The sequence below is a fragment of the Leuresthes tenuis genome, unplaced genomic scaffold (assembly GCF_036924035.1).
Source record: "Leuresthes tenuis unplaced genomic scaffold, fLeuTen1.0.hap1 SCAF_3, whole genome shotgun sequence".
In the NCBI taxonomy this organism is placed as follows: Eukaryota; Metazoa; Chordata; class Actinopteri; order Atheriniformes; family Atherinopsidae; genus Leuresthes; species Leuresthes tenuis.
This window is the reverse complement of record NW_027325357.1, coordinates 21418791-21441647: the sequence shown is the minus strand read 5'-3', so window position 1 is coordinate 21441647 and position 22857 is coordinate 21418791. Positions and strand designations below refer to the sequence as shown.

The 22857-nt window shown below is 39.8% G+C and overlaps 1 protein-coding gene across 2 annotated transcripts in view; it reads left to right on the top strand.

Moving 5' to 3' along the window:
* The first annotated feature begins 16031 nt into the window (after positions 1-16031).
* The window catches only part of LOC140303677 (histone deacetylase 7-like), a 40554-nt gene continuing 33728 nt past the window's right edge, over positions 16032-22857 (top strand). For both annotated transcript variants that reach the window (XM_072382532.1, XM_072382531.1), the window contains exon 1: positions 16032-16377. The gene's annotated coding sequence lies outside the window, so the exon portion shown is untranslated. The remainder of the gene's footprint in view (positions 16378-22857) is intronic.

Genomic DNA, 22857 nt, shown 5'->3' with positions numbered 1-22857 from the left:
GCAGTGGGCTTCTGTGTTATTTGTTTTACACTTTCAGGTGGGTCCTGAAATATTTGGACACTGACACGGCCTTCATTTCTGCTGGTCACCAAAACACATTCAAATTATATTAGAAACACGGGTTTAAAGTGTGGATATTATCTTTAAAAATGAGAACATTTACAGCAAATATTTCAGAAGGACTTGGGGATTTAGAGCTCGTTATTAATTAGAACCCACTTATTCTAACTAGCCAGTCAATTCAAAAGCATGTGGTCTTAATCTGTTGAGGTAAAGGTTTGGAGTTGATTGAGTGACAATTTCCATTTGGAACAAATAAATGAATTAAAAGAGAAACAGAAGTGAACAAATCAACAATTTTTCACATATTCTGAAATATGAGAAGCGTGTCGTTGAAAATAGAAAAGTCCTATTAAATTCGTACAAATAAAGAATAGTTCTTTTAAAAAGTCACGCCAGCTGTGAAACGCTATTCTAAAGACAGTTAAAACTGAGATTGTACGATATCAGGACAACAAGAAGGAAGGAGAAGGATTGCATCGTGACCCAAAGTTCACAACAGCATCTCTAATACAGGTGGAGGCCGTGTGATGGCAAGAATGTGAATTGATTTCAATGTAGCAGTGTCATCCAGGTCATGGTGATCCTAAGAGATCGAATAAGGCCAACTGGACTTTTCTTGATTCTTCAGATGTTTCAGCTCTCATCCAAAAGGGTTCTTCTCGGGGTTGGGGAGTAATTGGACAAATGAATTAATATATTTTGGTAAAAAGCTGAAAATAACCATGTATTGCTTGTCTATTAGCAGGCTGTTCTGACAAAAAGCAGAATCTACTGGGTTATTACGATGTTTGTTTACCATTGATTGAATGCTGTTTTTGTTGTGTGGGTGCAGTTAAATCAATCTATGTAATCATATGAAGGCAATTTGCATAATTCAGTTTGTACAGAAACCTTTCTTCACACGCCAACGGAGCAAATTAGATCGTCTGCTGTAGATTCAGTGCTTTCTCTCAGACTCTCAGAGTAGAGTTTTCATGACAGGAAAATCATCTTTACCTAATCTTTTGACTCTCACTAGACAACAACGCAAAACTAAAACAAGTTTTCCATGTTGGTCTTCTTTGAATGCTCCAAATGAGCCACTAGAGGGCATTGTTGTTCATCACAAATGCCTGCACCCTCTCATTGGCCCAGTGACCTCTCTGATTTAACACTGAGGTCAGGCATACACAGTTAAGATTGTTTAGGCCGTACTGGACAACGTGACAACCAAAACCGTGGCGTGTTTACCGAAGCAAAGCAGTGCAGATTAACACCCACAACAGACATATATCAAGACACATCTGACATCCATGCAATATGTCGGAAGAGATTTGAGCTCACCTCAGCTCATATCTCCCCGGTTGGACATGTATGGAGTGAGATTGTAAGAGCGCGGACGTGCCTGAGGAACAAATAAAAGGTTATCAGAGAGATCCAGTCATTGCGCGACAGTTAATTGTCAGCTCTGGTACGAAGCAGGGGCACTTCTTTTGCCTGCTGATAAGGTTGCGCTCGTGCGGTCTGGTGAGCCGTTGCATCTGTGCGTGAGGTTAGATGAAGGAAAGAGGGACTCTGGTTGCAGCAACATCCATTAGGTGAGGGCTCTTTGGCTGCAATGTGCAACAGCACAACCACTACCTTTTCCCATTACTGACTACCAGAAATGTTGTGCATCTTTCCAGTAAAATCAGTATAAGACACATAATATTAGTTCCATATGACTTCAAATTTCCATTGAGTTGGCACTTTTTATGAATCACCTACATTAGATATTGGATCACTGTTGAGGAAGTCATGTGACTTTGATTTCTTAGTTGAAGCTGCTTAAGACACGATCCTGGTCAACAGTATTGGTACCCCAGCACTGTAAGCATAGATATTTTATAAATGAGTTTTGATAAGCCAATTTTGGACAAAGAGAATTTTAAAAAATGGTATTTCACAACATCAACACCAAAAAGGCTTTTGTATTGCTGACATACATCCAGTTCTGAAACAATCATTTCAGTTAGTCCACCTCCGTTTAACTGACAGTGTTCATATGATTTCAAGTTATCAATAAGTTATGTGTTTTATTGCATAAAAAGTGGCTGATTGATTCAAACTCTGCAAGATGCCAAAGATATTGAAATCTGTGCTTCAGCAGTTTGTGAAGTTATCAAGAGGTTTCTGAGTCATGAGACTGCTGAGATGCTCCAAGGATGCAGAGCAAAGAAAAAAAACAAGAGAAGTCTGCAAAGTTTGTTTTGGACTGTGGAGAAAATACCACTCAAGGCATCTCAAGTTCTTCAGGCTGACCTGGAGCAAGCTGGAGCGGGGTTCTCCCCCAAAACAGTGTGCTGCACGCTGAACAGAGCAGTCACCCGTGGATGAAGGCTGAGGATGATGCACTAATAGGAGAAAGGCGTCGACAGGCAAAACAAATTACAATTCAGTTTCATAATCTAGCCACAGTTTGTCTTAGATAATGCTATGAGGACAGAAGAAACTAAAATACAGCAATTTGTGAATTTATCAATTTGTCAATAGGTGACTAAATGAAGCACAAAGGGATGAGAAGACCTTACCTACTGTAAGAAATGGTAGAGGTTCAATCTGAAATGTGGGGCTGCCCTGCTGCCTTCAGTACTGAGGCAGTGAATGCATCAAAGGAATGATTAAATCAAGAGATAGCAGGACATTTGAGAGCAAAATGTGTTACATTGCATCAGAGAACTTAGCTGAAGATCATAGCCCTTTCATCTGGAAGGGTACAACCAGCAGCACAGGAAAATGGCTGAGAGGCCACACACTGACTGTTCCCCCTTTTAACCATCTGCAGATTGTTCTAGCTTTTCTGTTTTGCTCCATTCCTAATGTTCTAACCAGTATGGGTTAGAGTCACACAAAGCAGATGTCCTCACCTAAACGAAAGGTCTTCATTCTTAGTATTTTGAAATCTTTCAGAATTATTCATGATTCACTTAAATGATTTAATTTAAGTTCATTCATCCTCAGGCCTCAAAGATGAGGTTAGGACTGATGATTATGATTGACAGGCGGGAATGCATCGGGGCCAAAGGGAGAGACACTTTCCTCTTTCTTCATCTATTTTCAGTGATAAGCACCTCACTACAACCTTTGGTATGCAATACTTGTCCATTAAAAAATCATCAGTGTGCCGGCACATCATAAAGGCTTGATAATGTGATCATATACAAGTGATATATTTACAGTTTGTTTTGGTTTTGTTTTTTTCTGGACAAAAGTGGACAAAAGAAAAAAAAAAAAAACGAATGCAGCTTTAAAACTGTTGAAAAGCGCTGTTTGAAGAATCTGGATCTGAATCGTATTTACAGGCGTAAAATCCGATAGCTTTAAACCCAATGTGATAAAGATGTGACTAAACATAATACGGAAATAATAAAGTTCTTTTTAAGACGTGTTCGACTGTGTGATTACACCAGCTTGGTGGCTGGTGTCCGAGGTCGCGTCAGGACACTTTCTTGGAATGGCAATTCTTGACTTCGTTAGTTTTTTGGGTGAGGCAAACGTTGGTCATGGCTACTAGATAAAGACGCTCACACACACACACACACACACACATAGACACTGCAGAGTAGCTTCAGTGTGCAAGCATAACAAGGCGGTCCTAAAAGGCATATAATTCTGTCTGAGGGGATATTAATACAGACGGGTGGTGCCCTCATCAGTGACTGATACTGCAGCAGCAAATGTGCGCATTGATAGAGCGAGTGTTGTATTTTTGTGGCCCAGCTTGGGGTATTAGTGTTCAGTTGCTGCATAGCCGCCTGCAGGGGGATGTCAGTTGTGACTTTCCAGTAATAACAAGGGCGTGTTGTTTTCTGTGTGAGTATCTCTTGTATGTGTGTGAGTGTGTGTGTAAGACAGAGAGTTTTATTTCAAACTAAACAGGCAGTCACAATGAGAGGACAAAGTCGTATCAGTAATGTGAAGCTCATGCTACACATTGACTGTCTAAGAGGCCAAAGAGAAAAGGGCCCTTTTTCCTCTTTCCTACAGATTTTGTGCCCACTTATCAAGACTAGATGTTGGATGCCCTTTATGCAAGTCATCCAAATATCATTAGGGCTAAACCCGCCATGTGGTTTTGGTTCAGAATGCGAGGAACGCATGCATGGCCCATGAATGTTCTTCCACTCTCAGGCCCTCCGTGGGGCAAAATAACTTTGTCTGCTGTCCCAGAGTTAGAGGTGGAGACGCAGAGGAAATACGTACGAACAGAACATCAATAAACCTGCACTTTATGAGACTCTGAGAAACCAGATCATACTCAGTATTCGCAGTAGCATGCAAGACTTTAGCCAGTTTGAGTTGTAATGTTATAAAGAATGAGACAACGCAAAAACATGTTGATGAGATTGAGAGAGGAAAACAGTGGAATAAGGACCATTTTCTTTATGTCAACACATTTCTGTTTTTTTTTTAATCCTCTTTCTTCACGGAGCTGGGCATTGTTCCAAAGAGGAAAAAAAAACATCTTTTGCTTTTTTTGATTTGTGATGTTCTTGTGCTTTTCTTGCTTTCAAGGCAAACTAAGCTATGTGTGTGTGTGTGTGTGTGTGTGAGTGTGCATGTGTTTGTGTGTAAGGAAGTGTGTTCCTTGGAAAATAATGGCTGCAAAGCTGCATTAATGGCCAAACATTTCCTTCAGGTTTTCCCGTGCCCTATATTTATACTCTCAACACGCACACGCACGCATACCACTGTGTTTATACACTTTTTAGCCACTTCAGTCATGTGGTTTCTATAATAGCCCTGATTTTATTATAGGTGGAGTTTGGGTGGAAAGTTGGAAGAGGTGCTGATTTATTTCTCAGGTGTTGTCAATAAACAGAGATTGAACTCAAACTGTGGTTTTCACTGATTAAGGCATTTACGAGTTATGAAGTCAAAATTACTAATGAACTTGAACTGTCTGATGGTACGGAGACTCTGAGAATCCCAGCATGCAAGGCGTCTCCAGTTGAAAGGCATTTTGCTTTTTTCAGGGTAAAAGGTCACATGCAAATTCATTGGTCGGACTTTTTGGTCAGATGTCAAATTGTGTTTTTCATCTTGTGTCCTGAAAGGTTAGTGGTTTCGTTCTCCTGAAGAGAAATCTAACAGTGCAAGTAAAAACGGAGCCATTGAAATGATTTGCTTTCACAGGGTAAGGCTGGTTGTAGTAACCAACGAGCAAGTTTCCTGCCATGGAAAAAAACAAAAAAGAAAATTCAAGCTCAGCTAAGCTTTTCTCTAGAAATAATTGTTTGGAAAAAGGTCTTACCCTGTTTACAAAACTTGTGACGGGATATACATTTAGGTGGAATCCCACATGAGTAAAAAGCAAACTCCTCAGCTTGTTTTGACACCTTGGGAGGTTTCAGTTGAATTTTCTCACGATGTGGCACAAGCAGACAAAAGGATGAACACAATTACCTTCTTTTTGATGGATTTCTCAGCATTGCCTTCTGTTGTTTGTTGTTCAAGATCACACCATGCAGGCTGATGACAGTTTAAAATAGTCCCCAAAGTTACTAGATGAGTTCTTACTTGGTCTGAAAATCAAAATAAGTCTATCACCCACGAGTGATGAGGTGTTTTGAAAAAGAGTGAAAGTTTTCACTGTTATGAAACCGAGAACAAGTTTCTTGTTCAAGTCAAAAGGATTTTTGAGATTCTAGTACGTCTTTTGCACCGCGAACCAGTCACATATTTACCATACAGTAAAGTGTCTTGTGCTTGTAATTTGTCTTACTGTAAATGCATCATTATCCCCGGAACCTAAACAGTAAAGGTGACAAGCTAAACCGGGGGGGATATCACTCAGTTTGCTACTGATTCTCCTGTCTACAACATTGACTTTGTTGTTTTTCTTCATTCAAACCAGAAAACAATGGAAAACAAGCTTTCAGTACTACACTCAGTGTAGAATATAGTCTAAAGACTATTTTCTTGTGATTAACTATTTGAATAAAACCTCTTTTTTTCTATTTTGATCCACTGTTCCTATTGTTTTCATGTCGTGTGCAGTTTTAGCCACATTAGCCTCACAACCCCAGAGAATAGACGGTAAAAACGCTGAAGAACCATTTTCTCAAGAGCTGATTATATACAGAACAAAAAATGAGAGCATTTTTGTCCAGATGGCCAATTTCCCTTCGATCGCCTGACCTCCCATCTAACGCCATCATATGACCAATATTTTGGTTTATCACCAGATGCCAGCACAACTAATGTCATTAACCTCAGCCCTACTTAGAGGTTAGTGCTAATTGGAAAATGCTAATTTGCTAACATGCAGAACTAAGAGGGTGAATGTGACAGTCATTATATCCGGAAAAGATTAACATGTTCACGTTGACTTTGTGAGTGTATTAGCGTTGAAGTTTTTGGAACTTGGACTGTTGGAACATTTTTCAGCTCTTTTGCCACATTATATCATGTTAACAACTGAAACTATTTTCATCTGGAACATCTTACAGCATGACAAAACAATGCAAGGTGTGGAGTTTCTCCAAGCTTTTGACACAGGGCTTTTGATTGATCAATTATAAATGAATTGCTTTTCCGTCTGTTTAAAAATAGGGAGCTTACGAAGAGTTTCAACACAGTAATCAGTGTCTTACTTTGTTAGAAAAAAACCTGAAAAGCTGCATATGTATCATATTGGTAGAACAGTGAATACAGTTCACCTGCTTAGAAATAAAGCAGTGCATGTAAGTTTTTGCACAGTGGAGAGAGATAGTCACCTAACTACTGCTCATAATGTGGGTATGTATATGTATATGATCTTAAATGTCACTGTGTGATGCTCCAGCTGAATGTCTTTGTGGTTTCCTGAACATCTCAAACTTGGCTGAGATCACACACACACACACACAAACACACTCACATAAAGAGCACAGAAAACTGTGTAAGATGAGCCACACGTCAGAAGAGTCGGTTTGAGGATCCACCAAAATGTAGGTTTCATAATCAGTTGTGCTACTAGGTGTAAAAGAGAGCACACGTGTTCATGTTTCTGTTCTGCGGTGGTCGTGACAAATTAGCATAATTTTGTTCATTTAAAGTTCTCAAGTGACCCCATTGCTAAGATACACTTTGGCTGCTGAGGACAAATAAATAGGCCTTTGGCAGGTTTTCACGTGTGCATCGTTTCGGTATGTTACTGTAACTTTCTTTTGTAATGGACACATTTAACTGTTGCCTGCCCATTTAGAGATTGCATAATTAATATTCACAAAGTGGACATTTAGCTGGCCGTGGCATTTTACCAACCCTTGGGCAATAAGATACGTATGTCTATGCAGTTGCTCTGTTCCATATGTACCAGCATTTTTTTCTACATTTGATCAAAATTGCAAATGTCCTCATAGTACAAACAACCTGACTTAGCCTGAGTTCTGGAAAAACAAATAAAGGGGTAAGGATATGCAAAGAAGCATATTCCAACCAACTACAAAGCTATCATAGAAAGTTTTTGGGATGTGGCAAAGAGAAAACTGCTGTGATGAACACAACTAAGTTCTCCCATATCACACTGTCCAGTTCCTTTGTGAGATGTGCAGATGTAGCCTGCACCTGATGTCAGGAACAACACACACCTAGTCCCGCCTGCTTACTGGCACAATGACTTCTACTCTGCGGCATTTAATGCATGCCCACAGACACGCATATTAGGAAATTCTTTTGTTTTCACTGGATGAGAAACAATGACATAATGTGATTGCTGCGGTAAGATTCCTCTGTTAAATTCTCTTTGATAACGGGTTGCTCTTTTTCAGCAGGTTATGCTGTAAATTATACTGGTGTATCAAGCTTGATTATTTTGTTCTGTAGGGCCCTTTTTTCAGCTTTGATCACTTGCCCTGACCAGGGTCTCTGTGCAGCTCTGGCCCCAACAGGAAGAGGTCAGCACATCTTTCATCATTGAGATCATTTTCTGCATCATGTGCTTTTGATGACAGACTTACCAGCATGTAGGAAACTAGTTTTTCACAGATTTATAGAGATGTTCTGTTACTCCACAGAGACATTTTATGAATTGCTTGTTTTTCTTTTCTTTATTCCAAATCGGTGCTTTAACGTTCTCTTTAAATTGGAGTCAGGCAAATCTACTTAACTAGGTTGTTGTTTTCATTGTTTTTCTTTTTTGGAAAGTCTTTCAGGATGTTGATGACATTCTAGTGGGCTATGGATTGTTCTCGTTCTTAAATGTATCTCTTCTGCCAAGTTTCTGTCTTTCACTGCTGAGAGTGTCCAGTGACTGAAGAAGTATTAATGAACATAGGTGTAACTCCCATCATGCGAGAGTCAGGGTACTAAACAGATCCCCCTCCATGAAAGGGCCATCATAGAAACAAACAACGATGCTTGCTTACATATACAAATTAACTTCACATGCATGTCTTTGGACTTTGGAAGCCAGAGGCTGGGAGAACCCATGCATGCATGGGAAGAACATACAAGCTCTACACAGAGAGCGCCCAGCCAAGATTCAAACCTTCTTGCTTCTTGCAGGAACCTTCAGAACTCAAGAAGCCTTTCGGATGAGAGGTGAAATGTCTTCAGGATCCAAGAAGAAGTCCAGTTGCCCTTATTCAAGCTTTTATGATTACCATGGCCTGGATGGCTGAGAATCTTCATCAACTTATTGCTGTGAGGCAACACTGCTAACATATTTTCACTATAGTCCACTTGAAATATAAATTTTGATTGTTCACAAGATGTTCAAGATCATTTACTCTACTTGACAACTTATGCTGCATTCATTCAAAACAGTTTTAAAAAACATTTTTAACAGTTTTGGTTCATTTGACATTTGATTGATATCCCACAGCTGTGCACTAGCTTGTGTTCTATATTGTTTACTGTTATATTGCAGCATGAACGCTACAAAAGCATGTTGTGTAATATGCACCCTGCTAATTCGCAGTCAGATATGGTTTGAATGTGTGTGAGGTGAGGGACACTTGAAGCTGTGTGCTTATGTCGCTGCAGCAGGGTATTTTCTCAGTAAAAAAACCACAGAGTTTCTGATCACAGCTGAAGGCAGGGGAACACCTGTCGGCCTTATCAGCGCTGTGGTCACCTCGCCCTACATACAGAAAGAGACAGAAAATACATCCAACACAGCAGAGGGTGAAGTCCATAAGCAGGAGAGAGGCTGCAGAGCTAAGCTAATGCAAGCAAAGCCATTAAGAAATGTCCTGTGTATCAGATAATCCAGGCCTTGTTCTTACACGACTAAACATCATGTACATACAGTATTATACATCATATTATCATCCTGCCTCTTTAGCTTGTTGTTTCTAATAATATAATCTATCTAATATGTTTTGATACTATCCATCCAAAGATGGTGGGATATAATTTAAATCTAGAATGAAGCACTGACTTTAAACCTTCAGATCCAGGCCAGATTAGCTCAATTCAGATTTGGAGCAGCTGACAAATATTAATTAGTTCCTTTAGTGTACTTCCAGACAACAAAGGTCAGCAGAGCCAGTGGAACAAGTTTCAGCGCAGTACTATCAAGGACTGGATGGCTTGGACAGAAGTATCTGTCTCAGACTCACAGACATTAATTTGGCCGCATGTACAAATGCTTCAGGCGTTTTTCATTGTTTCTCCTTGAATTTTCACCACCTCTCGTCTGCCGTACAAATCAGTGCATGTTTCTCTCAGCAACTTAGACCTGATATGCCACAAGTTACCATCAAAAGGTCATGTATTTGAACTATAATCATTCAAATGAAATACCCCCCAAGCTACCTTATTTTCTATCTGTGTTCAAGATCTCATTTAGCATTTTGTTCTTTAATCAATAATTTACAATCAAACTTGACATTTACCGGTCTTGATATGCTATTTTTCAGCTTTAATCCCCTGTAAGTAATCTGTAAACTATTACACTTCAATGGTAAGCATCTCAACATTTATTTTACAGAAATGTACATGGATGTTCAGCCCCTGCTTTCTAAAAGAGGCTCTGTATCTGATCAATTATTCTCAGATGGAATCATTGCAAACACTAAAGATCCATGAGGCAACAATTGCTGAAATTATGATCAACTGATCAAGTTTGATTGTATTCATGGTTTTCCCTTATCTGCACTTAGTTGATCAGGGGTTTCAACAAGACAAATAGACAAACAGAAGTAGTCAAAGCAAAGAGCCTGTTCTTCACTAAACCTACTTTAAGTCCTTCTTAAACCTTTTTTCTTTTTAAAGGTTTCCACATTACAAGTTTGCAGCCTGCACAATTTTATGTTTAAAAGGAAAAACCAATATGGTAACAAGCAAACACAATAGCAGTGAGTATGTGTTCAACTCAAGTCTTTCAAGAGTTAAAAGAGACAGTACAGGTGGCCAGTGTGCAATTGTGTATGTTTCTCTTTGTGTGCATATTGTGGTTATTGAGGGAGCTGCATTTCCGCCGGTGCACAGGTGCACTGCGACATATAGCCCCTGCACAACCTTGATCTCAAGTACAGGCAGACACACAGCAACAAACACACTTCAGATGCTGAGATAAGTGTCATCTCCAACCACGGCGACGGCGGTATTTTGGGGAGGGGGTATTTCACAAGAAGTTAAGCTTCGGAGGCTAAATATTTCTTGGGAAAGTGTGTGCATGTGATCCAGGTGTGTGCTGACAGTATGTCAAATTTTCTGGAGAAAAAAAAATTAAATTAAATTAAAAAAAGAAATTAAAACTCAAACTCGATGATCTCTGAGACTGATATGTTCATCAGAGATGTCACATTTGTTTAATGTTTGCACCTAGGATAAATGTGTGGCTCTGTGGTCTTCTTGCTTCATCTCATGATGTTTGTGGTTTTGTAGTGCCATGTTTTTTCTTTCATTTTTTTATTACTATTTTCTCTCACCCTGTGTAGGCTGAACAAAATGCAGCTTGTCTTCTGAACTATGGCGGCGCCACAATAAACCACGTGCAGATGCTTTCTAGCATACAGATACAGGCTGTGACAACAATGCCAAAATATAACGTACAGATTATTATCTTGCCCACAGCTTACTCTAAAAGAGATGATAAACGGCTCATAAACGTGTAAACTTATATGATTAAAGATCCAGCAAAGCAACAGATCGATGTCAAATTGGAGGCCAGAGACAAAATTAAAAGCCAGTCCCGTCATAATCTGGCTGACTTCATGATTTCTCTGCTACCTCCCACCTCTTCCTACACACGCACACAAAGGATCTGCAGCTCGTTGTCCTTGCACTAGACTTGTTCATTCAGCCTCTCTGAGGCTCTGTTTAAGTTCCCAAGGCTGTTTCATTACATAGAGCCCACTTAATAGGAGGCACATTGACCCAACTGTGAATCAGTTCTGCAACAGCTGAGCAAAACATCTGCTGAGCTTCCAGTCCCAGCCAGAAACATTCTGGAGCTGATTAAGACTGACGTTTGACTTAAACCGATAAATCTGTTGATTCCAGAGAAGTCCACCCTCTCCACATATTCTTACTTAGAACCCCCCACCCCGACACACACACCCCACCCAAGACCTTTCACTGCCAACACCACCATCACCACCTCTTTTCATAATTTCTTCTGTGACTGTACCTCGCCCCTCTCTATGAATCAACTGCCCCCACCCTCCTGTTTGGCCCCCCTCTATACAGCTGTTCCTCTGCCTCATGTTGCACATTCTTTCATTCTTTAAGGCTCTGGCTGTCAGGGAGCCATTACGCTCCTTCCTGCTGTGTGTACGTGTGTGTTTGTATATGTGAAAGAGAAATAGGCACTCTTACAATTTGAAAGCCTGAAAGACAGAGTACAGCTGCAGGCAGCAGAGCCCCCTCATATACACAAACACACACCCATGCACACACACACACACACACGCACACACACTCCCCCAGCTGTTTGTCTCTCACCAATTACTGCAGGCCCTGCTCGTCCTATCCCTCCATTCCTCTCCCCCTGGGTCCCATAAGCACCTTCCTACTCCTGCTATTTTTAGCTTGAGAGTCTAACAGAGTCAGGGGCCCCTTCATGGCCTAATCACGGCATCCATCATGCAACCACTGCCTTGATATTTTCAGTACTTCACCTCCCCTTTCTTTGTCTTGCATTTTTCAAACTTCCTCTTACTGTCCTCCCCATCTTTTAGGCACAGACTCAGGTAATATACTCGGGAATGCTAAACAAAGGAAAAGTGCAACACAAAAACAGGCACCGAACCGACAAACAACAAAGCAATTAGCCAGTGTTTGGTCTGGCTGGAACAACCATGACCTCTCAGGAAACTCCCCCTTCCTGTGTGAGACGGGTCGGCTCGCTGCTCAGGCTGATTGAAAGCTGAGAAGCACAGCAGCCAGTGTTCTCAGATGTATGTAAGTATATTTGACACGGTAGGTGGACGTGTTTCTTCAAGAGGTCACCACAGCTTTTGTGGTCTACACAGCAGCAGTGGTGGTTGTTGTTTCTGCTAATGAACCTCAAAATAACAAATATTGAAAATGTGTCAAGCACTGAAAACTGTCAGATTCTTAATCTTGTTTACTTTGAGGATAAAAATCAAGGACCAACTGATCTGCTTATTGTGTCCTCCTTTCAGCCGCAGACCACCAAAGATGCTCACAAATACATAATAAATCAAAAGAAAGTTGAGAGTGGTTGACAGGTTGTAACATATGATAAACTCACAAGACCATTAAAATTTTGTGTTTATCCTCGACTGAACGTCATCCCCAACATTTGTATCATTCACTCCCACGTTACTTTAATAAAAACAGCTAAAAGTGGCGAGCTAGAAATGACTAAAATACAAAAATGTATTAAAAGAAAAACTGTTGGTAGATAATTCAGAAACTATTGACGGACAAAGTTGCAGGTTTTTGTCTTTCATGAACATTGCCAGCAATAAGAAAAAGCTGCTCATTATTCCCGATTGTTTAAAGGAGGAAGCAAAAACATTGGTAATAGTCCAGAAAGATACAGTTTTTGTTTGGTTCTTAAAACTCAGGCATTAATAGCATCATAATCAAAGCACGTGCAGTGATTCCCAGAGGTGTTGAGAGCACGACAGAAAGAGTGAATCTGATTCTGAGACAACATAGGAGGTTTCCTTCAAAAAAAAAAATCTCATAAATGTTGATAAAGGCAACCATAAAGTAGATACAGTTGAAGCAGATAATGGGGAAAAAGATGGTCATTCACAAGCTGATAAGCTGTGTCCAGTTTTTTCCTTTTTGTGGCTTGTCTCAACTGCTCTGGCAGATAAAGGTGCCCCCCTTTTCCTCCTGCTCCTCCACGCACTGATATTTAGGGACTTTTAACAGCCACCTCATGTTTCCAGATGATGCAGATCCCATTGTATTCCTCAAGGACTCCTAACCTGCTTCTTATCAGCCTTGACGTCTTTTTTTTCTTTTCTCTTTTTCCTCTCTGCTCTCCAAAAGGAACAGGTTAGCTATTTGTATCAGTTCTACAGTGAGAAGCGGATTTCGCCAGATTGTGAGAACTATGGTATTCAGTGTTTGGAAAGTGAGCTCATCGAATGCATCTTGTTCCTCTTCTGTATATCAAAACTCACATGGACATAATTGGAAATGGAAACTCTTCTCTGTCCATTACCATAATTACTTTAAAAGAGGTTAAAACAAAATATGAAGAAAAACAGACAAAAGCAATTGCCTGAATTCATTAAATACCTGTTAATCCATTACAGTTTTTATTAAAAAAAAAAAAAACTATGCTATTGTAGCTATCAGATTTGTTGCTTTTATTCCATTTTTCTTCACAGATTTTGGAATATGTTTAAACCTCACATTCTCTTCAAAGTTTGTTTGAGGAGAAACTGAGACCAAGGAGAGCCAGCCTAGGGCTCTCTCTCACATGCTACACTGACAAAGGGTCATAACCCCCAAACATGAGTTCCCTTTGGTCAGTATGTTTTCCCAAAGGATGAAGTTACATCTGAACCAGAAAGTTAATCCATAGCTGCTAGCGCAGTAGCGGAGGGAGCCAGACCACACAACTGTTGAGGTTAGAGGAGTTGTCAAGCTTTTAGCTGCATTTCTCCTCCACGAACAAAAGAAACCATGAAGCGTGCACTGCCTTAAATCAATGCAGGTTAATTCAGTCCAGCAGGGTTAATGTGTGTCGGCTTAGTTTCAGTATGCCATCCACTACAGAGTTGTTATGTCTGACTGTGGCATTGTTTTGTCTGAAGAAAAGAGGGATTAGCTTGGATTCAGTAAGGGCAGAATAAAACACTGTACTGATGAACAGATAATTAAAACACACCAAGTATTAGGTGTAGTCCGTCTGTTAATAATATTAAAATTTTAAAGAGATTATAGTATCACTCACATTGTACACCTCAGTGCATATTTCTATTAAGATTTTATCATATTTTATCTTACATACATAACACACACACACGGCACTTACTGGTTTGGGGTTGTCAGTATATAAGATTATCATGGCCAAAATAATTCCATCCATCCATCCATTTTCTATACTGTTAATATTAATATGATGTTAATCTGTCGGTCAGGTCCCATCGTGGAGCCTATCCCAGCGGTCATCGGGTGGGAGACGGGGTACACCCTGGACAGGTCGCCAGTCCATCACAGTGCCACACAGAGACAAACGAGACAAACGACCACACACACGCTCACTCTCACTCCTAAGGACAATTTTAGAGACACCAATTAACCTAACATGCATGTTTTTGCCAATACAATTATAATAATTGCCAATAATATTATAATTGCAATATTATCGCAATATTCATTAAAAAAACCCACTTGAAAATAGCTTTTGAATTACTAAAGTAATGGGTAAGGAACCTTAAATATTACATGTGGATTGTCAACACAACATTGACATTTATATTCTTTAAGCATCATGACTATTGTCAATACAGGTATATCCCTCCATCCTCATCCAGTCACTTATTGTATGTTGTATGAAAACACACTAAACATTTTTTTCCTTTTTTTTTGCTTTTTGATGTCACATTTTTGCATGAATGAATGCAGTGCTCTTCACAGACCTCAGTGATGACAAGTCTGATGAAACCACACTCGACAGATAGTTTTCTTTTCCGCTTTTATTTCCGCAGAAATGAACATTTACCAAAATTACAGAGCTCAAGAGAATGATTGCGCATAATGATATTATAACCTATGTTTGCCTCTGATTTAGCTACTCAAATAGAAATGAAATGTGATCGATTACGGCAAGGCAGCTGTTTTACCAGCAGGCTTTTGGTGAGATAAGATCACATTGAAACTATCATTAGTAAATGTTTGTAACACTGTGGGTCTATTCTCTACTAAATCACCAGCTTCCTGGATTTTACTCAGGCTGAAATGTAATTGGTGGAGTGAAATATGTCACCTTGTGTAAGTAATCACGCTGAATACTTCAGTTGTGTATTTACACAGATCTAACCGAATCATGTGTTGTTTTTTATAACTCAATTGTGCAATTGTTAACTGGTCAATAAACACAAATAAGTTTTAAAAATGTGTTGTCATGCATGCTCTATTAATCTGTTGACAGTTTAAATACTGTTGGATAAGGCAAGTAAATGTGCTCTCCAGCAAATGGGCTGTAGATGATCTGAAAAAACACAATGTGTACACAAAACTCTGCAACCAGATTAAACAAAGCCATCATCCCACAAACACTTGTAATAGTTGAATTTGTCTCACTTTATCAAGCAAAGGGTCAGAAAGTCTTTTTTAGTACTTGATTTGATGCTTCATGCTTGATGTACTTTTCTTATTTCAGTCTTGTGTACTTTGTTCATCCTGAAGCTACACTTCCTGCCATTGTCTGCAGATACAAGTGACTACACAATCTGTTACGCTCTCTTTCTCTTTCGCTACAGCACACACACACACACACATGCACACAATCTCCACTGCCCCCTCCTCCCTCCCCGGAGCTTCTAGAGCAGGGGCAGCACTGCCAGAAAGTTACAGGGGGAATGATAGGGCAGAGCAACTGTATCCTCTCTGAGAAAGAAAATTAAAGGGGTGTGATTAAGTGTGCGAGTGAGAGAGAGAGAAAAAAAAATGAGAACAAACTAGTTGAGCTCACATGAGAGGAAGTGCAAGACACAGAAAAGTCAGAGGGAGCTTGTAGTGTCAAGCAGTTGACTGTGTGACTCCGTTTCTCAGCACACAGACGGGCTCCAGCGCTGTACCACCACTCCCCTGTCAAAGCAGGACCTATCTTCTCCCCAAGCCTACCAGTCTGTCCCGCTGCTGCCGCTCTGACTGGACTGCTGTGGAAGCTCGGAGGGACCTCTCCCTGAACGTCAGCCCTGAAAAGCGGTAAGAATTTGTGCATTTGCATGTCCTATATATTCATATGTATGAGGAAATGCTTAGCAGCTGTGTAAAAAAGTGCCTTCTTCAGTGACTGTACATTATATCACCAGCAGAGTATGTCAATATTTTACTCGCTAAAGAGAAGATTTTAGCTGCTTTATAAGTTTTGCAGATGTGGACTCGGTTCTTTTTTCGGACTGAAGGCTTGCAGTTGTTGGTGTGGTTCATCTTCACTGATACTCCAGGGCACTGGTCAGTTGTGGTTTGTTCATCTTTGAGACGCTGGAGTTTCTCCGGCATTCAGTGTTGCGGCTGATGCAAATGTTCTAAAAGTCATACACCCAGGACAAACACTGTGGTGAATAACAAGAGGCACAGAATTGAACTTCATTTTCTTTTGGTTTCATTTGTTTGGTTTTCAAAAGTGTTGTTTCTAAGGATGGGGAAGGGTAGAAAATTGGAAACAGAGCTACCCACCCTGGAGAGCAGCTATGTCCATGAAAAGTATTAGAGAGGCAGCAAAAGAGGAGACGCAAAACAACAGTCCATTACTGCGTTGAACCGCTCAGGCAAAAAACTAAAGAGCGCCAGTGATGAAGGGAAAAGAGGTTTGGTTGACAATGAAAATGAAATAAGGTGTTGTCACATCACTGAAGTAACATGTACTGAAAAAGATTGGGCATCATTTGGGCAGAGATGCATTTATTTACTCACCCAACTCTGTGCATCCCATCCCCAGTGTCACATGCTCGAAACCACTTTATTAGAAAGTATATAAACAAAATTTACTGCATGACAGCTTTTTTACTTCTTCCTTGTTTATCTACTCCGACATGAATCTTGCCTCAAGAGATGAAGTGCTGGCCTCAGCTTTTACTTGCTGTCTTGGTCAAAACACCACACTTTTGCTCTATTTTTACACTCCTATGCAGCTCCATTTTTAGACAAGTCTATGAGGTTTGTGGGGCTATAAATCAGACTTTTGCTCTGTGTCTTCTTTAAAATGAAGGGGGCAATAATGATGGGATTCGCTGTTTTGGTTAGTTTTTCCTTGGCGGTAATAAAAACAAACTCCGTGTTTTATAGAGTTAGAAAAAAAATCAAAATCTGTCTTCTACTGTAATAAACTGTCTCGGCTTCAGTTGGGCATATGAGACAATGCATTTGAGGACTTTATCTTGGGCACTTCAGTTGTGTTAGAAAATAATGAAAAATACCTGATAGCGGACACCCTGTTGGGAATGTATTGAAACCTGGAGCCACACTGAGCACAATGAGGAAAACAAGGAAATGTCAGTCAGAGCAGCCAAACTGTATAAATAGCTTGAAAAATATGAGGGTTTGTATTTCTGTCTTTAAGATAAATCATCAGACTACTGGTTTGTTTGGTTTGTAAAGGTCGAGGGGCAGCAGGTTAAGGGGCCACAGACAGCCAGAAGTGGCCCTCTGGGACATGAACTCTCCCTCTCGGAGTCTCAGGCCTCAGCTCTGTGCGTGCACTTCCACCGAGGCACAGAGGGACTACTTGAAATGCGTCGCATTTCGTTTTAAAACCTCAGACATTTGCTTTGAGACTGGTGTCTGAACTTTCACTACACATTGTGGGATTTAACTTTAAAAAGTAATTTCTTTGCCTCCAGAAAACTCCTTCAGCGCATCTTTGTTTTCTATTTTGCTTTCTATATCCAAACTGATTTGCACCGGTTTATTCATTTTCCAAACAGTTAAAGTACAGCATAGTAACTTGGCTCTGCGGTAGATCAGAACTACAGATCACCTGTTATTAAGTCTGCCCTGGTCTGAAGAAGGTTCTCCATGTGTAAGTATATATAAGTAATAAGGAAGGCCCTCAAGAAGCGTGCCTGATGTGCGGCACACCAGTGACTGGCCTCTAATAAGCTTAGTTCTATGTTTAATATCTTAACAGGATATTATTTGTGTTTAATTAGTAAACATATAATAGTTATTTATTTGAATACCACCATCTTGTGGAAGACTAGTTTTACTGCAATCATCTAATCTAAAGTGGCAATTGATCTTTATTGTCATGATGGAGTGGAGGCAGTTTAACTTAAGAGCTTTAGGATCTACTTGAACAGAGCTGAAAGCCCCTATTAGCTGGAAATATGATACATTAGAAGATTTTTTTTTTTTTTGCCTTCTATACTCTTTCTTGTTGATGTAATCATGTTGGAAACAATGCTGGCAACAAGCAAGGAGATGTAAAAAAAAAAAGTACATTACTTGTCCCATTACATTTATTTAATGGACATTTTCCCCCATAATCTGACGACTTCTCAGAGCAAGCACGAGTTAATGTTACTGCCGCCTGAGTGAGATTGTCACCTCAAAAGTTAGTTTAGTTTGATATGTACGTTCATTAAAAGCCACATGTCAAACCTTTGAAAGCTTTGCACGTTGTTCTAAACACTGTGTTTTAAATTTTTTCCACACTTGCTCACATGTGAGTGCGAGGGCGTCGTAAAGCAACACTTTCCATCGTCACAGTCAGTTTCCAGAGAAACTAAGCGGGAGCTGAGCGCTATCTCTCCCTTCTGTGGTTGCTCTTTGCTTTGCTGTTGGAAGCAGACAGGCTTTAGAGGGTACCCACCGCTGTGAGCAGCCTCCAGCACCTTCTCGGTTCAAAGCCACCACGCAGCTGCGAGCTCTAGCTTAGCAGGACCCACCTGAACACATGCTATGGTTTTTACTATAGAGTTCAAGTGATGAAAGAACTACACACTTCCAAAAACCGCCGTTTTACATATAGACTGAGATGTTTTCTTTTCTTTTGCTTTTTGCGTGTTCTAGACAATGATTGAGAGATTAATAGTTTACATGGATTTCTTTGTTGTTTATTTTACCGACAATAATAGTTCAAAGCTAGTTGGGTTGGCTTTTCTTTTTTTTCTTTTGGGCAATTTAACAAACCACGCCATCTAACTGTTTAGCTGCTATATGCTTGATATTTTCATTAGCTTCTTGCTCTTTGTCTTTCTGAGGTTTACTGTTTTGTTAAAAAAAAAACATCTGCCTGATGCGGTTAAAAAATGAAAGGAAAAAAACAAAACAGGCTCTTTCGACCAGTGAGACTGAATCTAAACACGGATCTTTATCTATTAAACCAAAGAATGAGCTGAATAATCCCACAGTCACATGATAACCAGACTACTCTTGTCAGATAGCCCATAACATTTTGATAACCATCGATGCGTCTCATGTTTTCCTTATCAGACCTATAGAAACATGGCAGTTCAGTACTTCTGCAATTACAACTGCCATTTTTTTCGATCGTGTGCTCGGATCAAAAAGGTTGACAAGAAATGAAAGAAAAAAAAAGAGCATCTGACGCAGAGAGGGGTCGGTAGCTTTTTTATACTAGAAGGGTTTGAGTAAAACAGGCAAACAGCAGGTTTCTCTGTGACGTTCTGTTTGTCTCTGCCTGCATACCTTTGCTGTTTTCATGTCTGGGCCTGTTTTTGAGTGCATATATGTGTCTGTAAGGTAGGATGACCCCCTGGATAGCAAAAGAGCAGATTCTTGTTTGTGGGTCCACAGCTTCCACCCAATGTCAGGAAATCTGTCCAACTGATAACTCTGATAACACGCTCCACAATTCCCAGAAATGTTCCGTGTGATTTTTGTCACTGACCTTCCATTACTGTCCCCAATTATCTACATCAAATAGTGAATATCAATGAGGTTTGTACATCTTAATTATTTTCACTCTCTGATCACTTTCTAATTCCCACTATCTTTTCCTGCTCTCTTTTCCTTTTTCATTTTATTCTGGCAATCTGCCCTGCAACTGCTGCTTCCTCCATCACCGTATTGCCTGACTGCATTCCTCTCATTCCTACCGGCTTCCTGTGACTGGAAGAGGAGTGAGCCCCACTGGCCACAAACCTCCACCTTGGAGTCCTACCCACATATGCCACATGTGTCATTTCTCTTCCTGGCTGTTCTGGCTCTCAGGTTTTAAAACCCTTGCGGGGATTCAGTAAAAAAAATCGAGCTATGAGAGTGTAGTGCCGATTCTTTACCAACAGAATCTAGTTTATTTTCTCATTTTACTGCAAGGTGTGGATGTTTTTAATGAACTGTCTAAGGATGGCTCCTCCTTCTAGGATACTGTGGATTATACGCTCACACACACAAAAGTAGGCTGACATGCATACACACAACTTCAAACACATGCCATAAATAGGTCATCTCATTTAGAGGCACTGTGGTAATGGTTGGAGGGTCAAAGATAGGAGGGGTGAGCTCTGTCATCTATACCTGATGATGACGGAGGTAGACGTTAATGCGAACTTATTCAGTCCTGCAAATAAACTTTCACAGTGACCAATAAGCCGACTCATGGCCTTAGATATTGTTGCAAATCATTTGCAAAAATCTGGCTTTGACATGATTCCTAAGAAATATATGTCCATAATGGCCCATGAAATTATAATAAGTAAATACATCAATTCTTAGATTTAGAGTGTAATTTTCCAAATAACCATGTTAAATTGGCTTCTTTCAGGAAAATGCAATTTCAGGAGCAATCATTTCCAGGCACACTCTACATCTGCAGATGGGAGAAGCACTGTCTCAAGAATGTGCTGTTCAAAATGGAATGTTATGAAATTCAATTTGCTTGAATGTATCTCAAATTATTCAGGCCGCAGTCAGCCCTGTGACTGTGGGATGGACTGCCAAGAGTACAAGGGAAAAGACGCTCTGTTGTTGATAGCATTTTCTTCTTCTTTTTTATTTTTTTAAACTCTGGCCACAATTTTCCCCTTAGGTACACAATTTATGTTAACAATGAGAAACCCACTGTCTCCCTAAGAGGACCAAAACTAGTCTCAGTCACATGAAATAAAAAAAAAATTAAAAACTGGCCCACTTCACTGTTGTTTTAATAGTTATATTCACTGAAACTGGACTTATCTTTATGGATCCAGCTATGCTGACTTTACTTGGCACGGTGTGGATTTGGCCACAAGCAGGGTGATGACTGTGAGACTGAATAAGATCTCAATTTGGAGGAGGACATGTGAGAGTAACAAACAGTGTATAAACATATTTCCTTGAATGTGTGTGTGTGTGTGAATCAACATCTGTGAATTTCCATGTGATCTGAAACAGAACTGTCTTGTCTAGTGAGTTCGCACGGTGGTAAGATCTTAAAATAAGAATACAAAGAAGGGAAGTTAGCAGACTATCAAGAACTAAAAAAAGGCTATGCCTTACGATATAAGAGATGTTTTATATGTTCCCACAGCATCTCAGGGCTCTACAGCTGATCCAATTACCTTTTAACTGGATCTCATGTAACTCTGAAGCCATCATTCTGTCTTAACTCTCTGTTTTCAAACAATTTGTGGTTTCCTAAATCATTTCGATGACTATATTTACATTTTTACACTACTTCCCTTAACAATAATCTTTAAATTTGTCTTAAAGTAATGGAATTAAACTCCTTTGCTCTCTAAATAGTGTGATCATTAAGGAAAAAAAGCAGAACACAGGGACAGTACTGTATTGGTTCTTATTACCAACCACCCTCATCCTGTTCTTTTTGAGAGTAATACAGATAAGTATTATTCTCCATAGTATGTTCATCATTGTAGTTGAAATAACTACGGTAATATCCTCAGCATAACCATGTAGAGGTGGAGAATTCCGCTTGTATGCGTGTCTGCGTTTGTTGGATCATTTCTGGTTTAAACATCTCAGAGAGACAGAGGACATGAGTTATTAATAGTACAGGCATTCCTTAAAACCCCATGATGAACGATTACTCATGGTCATGGAGTCATGTTTCTGATCCTTTCTCTGAAAAAAGTACATTGGAAAAATGTCTTTATCACCGTTTCTTACTTGACTCTGAGTGAACATTAAGTGCTATTTAACTTTGATCAACTTTGTGGCTTTTTGAAAAATCATCTTAAAAAATCAGTCATCAGTTGTAGCTTTTAACTAAAATAGTAAGGTACAAAAATGTCTGTATGTCGGTAACTACAAGGTTAAACAACATATCAAATGCTTGGTACCACTGGAATCAAAGACCTAATTTGACCTATGCTTTTTTTCTGGTACCAATTAAAGGATCAGGCAGATAATGTTATTTTGCAGTGCGTTGCCATGGTGAGTGTGGGCCATTTCTTCAGCATACTAATGTTCTTAGTTATTATTGGATAGAGACTAATGAAAGCACTGAGTAACATATAACAGTACAAGTGTTACATACAAATGCTTATCAGTGTCTTGGTTGATTCATGTTAGCCATTATTACAGCATACTGTTCTCGGAGGTACAGAATGTGCGGTGCTTATCAAAAGTGACGCACGTTGTTGTGTTTCATTCAGAGATTACCTCTTGCAGGACCTGTATTTCTACATATATGGAATGTCACTAAGCATTTATGTTTAGATTTGTTCTCCACTGCATTGTTATCCAACCACTGCAGCGACAGATATTTTTCCATTGTCA